This window comes from Rhagoletis zephyria, unplaced genomic scaffold (assembly GCF_001687245.7).
Source record: "Rhagoletis zephyria isolate East Lansing unplaced genomic scaffold, Rhagoletis_zephyria_1.1 Rzeph_scaffold_00509, whole genome shotgun sequence".
NCBI lineage: Eukaryota > Metazoa > Arthropoda > Insecta > Diptera > Tephritidae > Rhagoletis > Rhagoletis zephyria.
Window position 1 is genome coordinate 209,641 of NW_016157593.1, and position 7,065 is coordinate 216,705.

General features: G+C 40.6%; 1 long non-coding RNA gene across 1 annotated transcript; it reads right to left on the reverse strand.

Annotated features, from left to right (window-relative positions):
- Window positions 1-1,064: 1,064 nt before the first annotated feature.
- Window positions 1,065-2,550, reverse strand: LOC108360049 (uncharacterized). The gene is made up of 2 exons (XR_001847043.1): window positions 2,402-2,550; window positions 1,065-1,689 (listed from the first exon to the last, which is right to left on the reverse strand). It is a non-coding gene; the product is annotated as an uncharacterized LOC108360049 (long non-coding RNA).
- Between the last annotated feature and the right edge of the window lie 4,515 nt (window positions 2,551-7,065).

Here is a 7,065-nt window from a genome sequence, read left to right on the forward strand (position 1 = left end):
GCCCTCCAACATGGTTTATGACATTGAGTTCTAATGACCTCAACTGGTTTGATATGCGCAAGGCTTTTCTCATTGCTGATGGGAGACCGATGAATTAAATATTGTTGTCGTGCAACGTTTACTTGAATTATATCCTGTAGGGCTGAGCCGCCACTTTTCACTTCGTGTCAACGCTTTTATGAAGTCAATGACACGCTTCTTGGTGGCAAGGTTATCGATTACTGGTCTCGTATCGAATTCCAGAATCGTGGAAGCCCTCATCTTCATCTTGTCGTATGGATAGAAAATCCTCCATCGTTTGAAACATCGGAAGGACTAGCTTTAATTGATAGAGTGATTTCATGCCACTTGCCTGATGAAGAAGATTCCGACTTACGAACACTTGTCATGCGTAACCAGATACATCACCACACACACACATGCTACAAGAACAATTCGGAGACGTGCCGATTTGCCTTCCCACGCAAGCCATGCCACCAGACCCGTATTGTTCCTCCAAGTTCAGATGAATTCTGTTATGGTTCCCATTGACTGTTGCAAGCATCACCATATTACATGGCTTAATAGGCAGGATTGTCTGTGGATCGGTTCTTGGAATACGTCGTGTGCACTGGCATTCGTGCCCGGAGCTTCAGTTGCGTAGGTTCCAAATACCGCAGCCAAAGAACCAACAATCCTACCTTCCAGTCAATAGTCCTAACGAGAAACTACTATCTTTGCACACACTGGGGATACTGAACCTGAAAAATACCTAATGCCACACACTCAGCGACCCTAGCCTTCTTTCCTTCCTACAACCTACTAATGCCAAGCAGCACAATTATGGGTTAGCTGGCTGCTTCTGTACCCACCCTACCTCGGCTTTGTCGTTGGTATTAAAGCCCCATAGGACCGCCTACATATCCTTCAGAATCAGACCAAACATAACCTTTTACAGTTCCAGAATCATATTCACATTTATTAATATATTCATCTTATATCTAATATAAACAAACTAGATGCGCTAATAATCTCATTGAATACTATCATACTAATATACAATTATTTAAGACCTAACCTGTTCGTATTATTCCACTAAACTATCGTTGTTAAATTATTTGTTCTTATTCTTAATACTTAATTCAATTTAGATTATAACAAATTTTAGTTATTTGTGGAATAAAATATTTGGTGCTTAAGACTTCAAATATTGTAACACCATTTCATTCTTGCCTTAAGTAGGCCAACTATACTTCGATTCAATTACTTCTATATGATCGTCCTAATTAATTTTATGAACCCTAACCTACGCAAACAGTAATCAATTGTAACCTCGGTTTTAGTTCAGATTATTATTACTAATATTTCTTTTTGGGTGTATAAGCAAAGTGAAAACCACGACCTACCTCAACGGCGATCAGCATATAGGCATGGTGATTGACCTACTCTCTATTGTACATATGTACGAGTATGTACATAAGTAAGCTGACCGGTGAGCAAAAAAAAACAATAGGTAGGTATATATGTAATTTTACCGGTTGTGTTTGCGAATATTATAACAAACAAATTGAGCAAATGCAAGTGAGAAACTATAAGAGATAGAAAACAAGAAATAGCAAATAGTCACAACAACTTACATTGATCGCCGCTGGTGTCTCCCACGCTGCGTTGAAGGCCTCCACCGCATAGCTGTTGTCTCGCGCTGTTATTCTTGGAAAAGAATTGTTAGTGAGTATTTTTCCCCTTGCTTTCTTTCTCCTACCTTCCCAACTTTCTTACTCCTTCCTCTTTCTATTTTAGAATATATAATTTAGTAAAATACATAGGTGATTTTGTTCAAAATATAACTCTTAGCCAATCCCAAAACTTATGGAAAAGGATTGGTCAAAATGGGCATCTAAATAGTTACCGTGCCTATATCAGTATAGTTGAAGAGAACAGAAGCTTAGAGCAAAAAATGGAATGCTATTCTCTCATCTAATGCATTGTATGCATTGTATAAGCTGATGATAATTATAAAACGATTTGAGATGTGCATGCAATAAGAAGAGCGCAAAACTAGTATTGTTGGCGCATGTGGCCATTAATTATTTAATTATGACGTTTAGGGCGCTTCCTCCACCTGTCTTCTTGCTCGTGCGTGAAAATGCAAAGTAGGTTTTATGAAGAAATTCTAAGGCTGGAGATTTTAGAAACTATTATGGGATTTCAGAAATTTTAAAACTGTTTAAATAAACTAAAAAAAATAAAAAAACTGCGATGCTGCCTGTAATATAGATTTTAAGAAGTTAAATAAATTTTTAGCGAATTTAGAAAAATGTAAATAATTTTAAGTATGACTCGAAGATATGGTGAGTAAGAAATATTGCGACAGACTATTCTGGGATATATTTTATGCGATGCGGTAGTATATATGTGATACTTTGTTAGATTAGATGCGATGATATTATAATAAAATGCTGCTGTTATGCCGGTATATGAGAACTGCTGTGATTTTGTTGTAAATGAGATGGCTGATTAGATCAATAGAGTAATGAGTCGTATAAGATGGCAGCCTTGTTGCGTGAACACTGCAGATGGTGACAAAAGGTGATATATGCCAGTATAAATAGGGATGACGGTTAGTAGAAACTTTTTGTTGATCGTTGAAACTCAGAAGGGTTTTCAACGGGACCACTTGGCCGCTTTTTGCAAGGACCGCTGTCCCGTGGACGTCTAGTACCCGCAGATCGCACTGCCGCAGCGGTAGATGCTAGAAGAATAGTACGTGTCAGTTTAACGCTTCTCTATTCTCGCTAAACTGTTTGGTGGGAAAGCTTACCGGGATCGTTATGCAAGGAGGGCTAACGATACTTTTGGCCACTGCCAAGCAGCGTCTAACTCCGTCTCGTAGACTCAATATGTGACTCACAATTTATGGTTTAACCGCGTTTATTGAAAGTAAAAATGACTTTTAAATTCCGGGGAAAGATAATTGATAAATTTAAATGAAAATTATTAGAAGTTCTACACGCTACTCATGTGTTGTCTTTATTTAGATATTGCACCACGTGCTACGATGTGAATTGATTGAAGTCTGCGAACAGAAAGAAAGACTAACTCGAGCCGATTTAGGACCTCACAGGAAGTCATATTATGTGGTTGATCGATATCTTATCGATAACCCTGTATTTGACATGCATGATATTTATCGGCTGTGTTTAGTAAGCAGCGGCAAAGAGATGTTTGTGGCAAGAAAGAACTTGCAAGCAATCATGGTTGAAAACCAGAATAAATCTATTGAAAAATATAAATAAGGTATGTTATATACATAAATAAACAAAAAAATAATTACCACGGAGGATTTAATTTACGTTAAATCTAAAGCAAACAAAATTGAGAGCAGTTAAAGTAGTAGGTACGAAAACTAGTCATGAACGTGAGTAGGAGAAGGAAGTTTAAATCCTACATAAGTACACCGGTACAAAACCCCCCAACTTAGAGTGTTGGTGCGGTATCTACTATCCGCTGTCTTGGATGTCTTTTCTATGAAAAATTTCTCTTTTCCCTGTTTTCTCGTCCTCTAACTCGTACATAGAGTTACCTTTTAGCGCCATCACTTTAGCTTTTATAAATTTTGGTGCCAGAATTTCTTCGTGGCATCGCTCAAAACGAAATTTCGCCGAAAGACAATGTCGCCTACCTTAAAGCCTTTAGCGTTGCTGCGCAAATTATATCGCTTTGAAGAATTTTCAAAGGCCTTCGTGATATTTTCGGTAATTGAACTTCGTATTAATTGCAGCCGGTCAACCCTGTTCAGTACGTTGTCGTCCAAAGTTGTCAGCTTCCTAAGTAACTCATACTCACTTGCGTGAGATAACATTTGTTGACCGAAAAGCGCATAATAAGGCGAACATCCAATTGTTTGGTGGTGTGAGCTCCGTAAGGCTTCAGCAATATCAGAAATATTTTTATCCCAGTGAGTTTGGTCCTGCTTTAAGTACGATCTTATTCCCGCCACGATGGATTTACCCTTTCACTCGCGTTGGCTTGCGGACTATACAAGGCAGTATATACATGGCGTCGCACTGAATCACAAATGGTTTGCTGTAGTTTGGACTCGCAAGTACTGGAGCAGAGCACAGTTTAGTTTTAAGTAAGTCGAATGACTTCTGAGCCTCATCGTTCCAATTGAACCTCTTTCCTTTTTTCAAAAGGTTGGTAAGTGGAGCGGTCACTGCCGCGAAATTATCCACGAATCGCCGGTACCAACCAGCCATTCCTAAAAAACGTCGCAACTGTTTGACGTTGGTCGGAATGGGGTAATTGGTAACGGCTGAAATCTTATCGGGATCCGTTCGCAGCGATCCGTCCCCAACAATATAACCCAGATATCGCACTTCTTTAATACAGAATTTGCTTTTGTCAACATTTATTGTCAAACCCGCCTTCCTTAAATGATAAGCAACTTCAGCTAGCACGGACATATGCCTGTCAAAGTCTTCTGACACAATCAACAGGTCGTCTAGGTAGACAAAAACTTGGTTTTTCAGAGTGGGAGGGATTACGCGATCCATCAAGCGACAAAGTGCTTGAGGGGCGTTGCAAAGGCCAAAAGGCATGACGCGGTATCGGTATAACGGACGATTTGGAACAGTGAAACAGGTGTAATCACGAGAGTTTTTGGAAAGAGGAATTTGCCAGAAGGCGCGACGTAAGTCTAATGAACTGATGAATTTAGCCTTGGGAATTCTGCTAAGAATCCCATCAATATGCGGTAGGGGATAAGCGTCCTTAACGGTTACACTATTAATTTTTCTAGAATCAAGACACAGACGGACTTTATTTGGCTTCTTCACCAGTACGACCGGACTTGACCAAGGACTATTTGGAGCCTCTTCGATTACACCGAGTTTTAGCATCTCGTCAATTTCGTCATGTACGAGTTTTTCGACCGCAGGCGAAATGGGAAAATACCGTTGCTTGACCGGACGGACGTTAGGTTCGAGTTGTATCTCGTACTCTAACAAGGAAGTTTTCCCTAAACCTTCTTTGTCACAGTTGGGGAAACGATTTATAACTAAACTAAGTTGTTGCTGTTGCTCGACATTCAAAGAAAGCGTGTTTTCCTTGAACATATTTGCTTCTTCTGTGAGATTTCCGAAATTATATTGGGCGCAATTTGAAATTTGAGCCAGAAATCAATTCCTAAAATTACATTTTGTGAAATGCTCGGGACCACGAAAAATGTGATGGTCTTTGTCAGATCTTTGTATTTAACATTTAAGTCAATAGTGCCAAAGACTATTTGACTTTTTCCGTCAGCCGTGCAAATAGCGGTTTTGTGCTGTTGCAACGCTTTCGGCTTGCAGACCTTATCTGCAAGAGTGCTGCCTAAGCACGAAACCTGCGCGCCACTATCGAGCAAACCAAAATATTTCTCTTCCAGCAATTCAATCTGTGCGTAAGTCCTCAAATCATGGTTTTTGTGTTGCAGCGAACAAATGAAATTTTTTAAATTTTTTCGATTCTTGGCAACGTTCTTCCAGAAGTTCTTTATACGAACCGCCGATCGATCCAATTCGAATATTCTCTTTCTAACTTTTTCATAATTTTTCAGTCGGACATCGTAAGGGATGATTTTCCTCAGAACTGGATTATCTACATTATCGGAAGCGCGTGTACTCAACTTCGCGTCACCACTATTTTCGTTTGACACATCGGGGCATATGGGTAACTTTTTACCGTTTACTGTTGGCTGTCGTCGCGAGGTTTCTGTTTCGAATCCTCGCTCGCTTTGGAGTTTCCCGGGCTGCAGGTGGGACATCTTGGGCGATAAGTGTTGGGTACACCGTAACCGTAGCAGAACACAGTGCGTTCTTCCAGACAATCGAAGTATCCGTGTCCCTCCTTGTTGCAATTCCAACACAGTGGCTTTGATTTACCTGTTCGCTTGGAAACTTCATTGATTTCAACGAATTCTTGTTCATCTAAACACTCTTCGGTAATACTAGGGTCAAATTGAAGTGCGTTCACCTGCCGCTTAGGGAATTGTCGTGTATTAGCGTTTGGCATAGAATAAGATGTTTTTGCGAGCTCTTTAACCAGGCTTTCATCACGCAAGCAGAGTCGGCGCAACTCAGCCAGCGAATTTATTGGCACAAACAAAAGCTGCTGGCGAACCCGAGGGTGTAAGTTGTGTTGCATGATTTCTAGCAACTCAGTTTCCGGTAGAGGTGCTTGCAGAGATTCAGCAATTTTCAGAATGGCATTGCGAAAATCGTCGAAACACTCATTCTGGCCTTGCTTTCTGGCTCTTATTAAATCTTTAATTTCGAAGTCGCTTTTGTGTTGCTGAAAACTGGCGCGCAAAGCTTGGCAAAGAGATGGCCATGTGACACGTTCGACGGATCGTCGGTATCTCCAATACCAGTTCTTAGCCTCGTTGATGAACAAGCTTTGCGCGTGCTCGCAAAGAAGATTAAAGTTGCCGCCGAGTACATCAATTACTTGTAATTCAATTCGTGACAAAAAACTGTCAACTGACAAGCTTGGTGACCCGTCAAATTTAACGTCCCAACTTGCGATTAGTTAGCTACTCGGCTTGAGTGTGGAATACTAGATACGTCACTTAGTCGTAGTTGATTAATTTGGTTACTGAAATTAGAATGGCTGTGATTGGGCAGAGGAGGATTTTCCCTTGGCCATACTGGTGTAGATCTATTTTGCAGTGGAACTTGTGCTGGAGTATTTGCAATTTGGCTGACATCAGCCGCAGGAGCTACTGGCGGTGAAGGGTTTAAGTTTAACCGCTCTACTAAATTGGCCAAAGTGTTTTCCAGCCTTTGCTCGATGATTTGGCTAACACGGCTTTCTAAACCGTCAAACATTGATGCTGATCGGGCAGATATAACTGCCGAAACTATATTTCGAATGCGCGTATCTTCCTCATTGCTAGCTGCTTCATTGCCAATTGTAAGTTGATCCCTTTGAGCTGGTACCCCCGCGGCAACTTCCGCTTGTGGTTGGGATTTTTGCAAGCTTTCGCGTGGATTTTGTAAATTTCGGCTACTGCTTGTATTACCAGTTACACTTTCTGGGAATGCA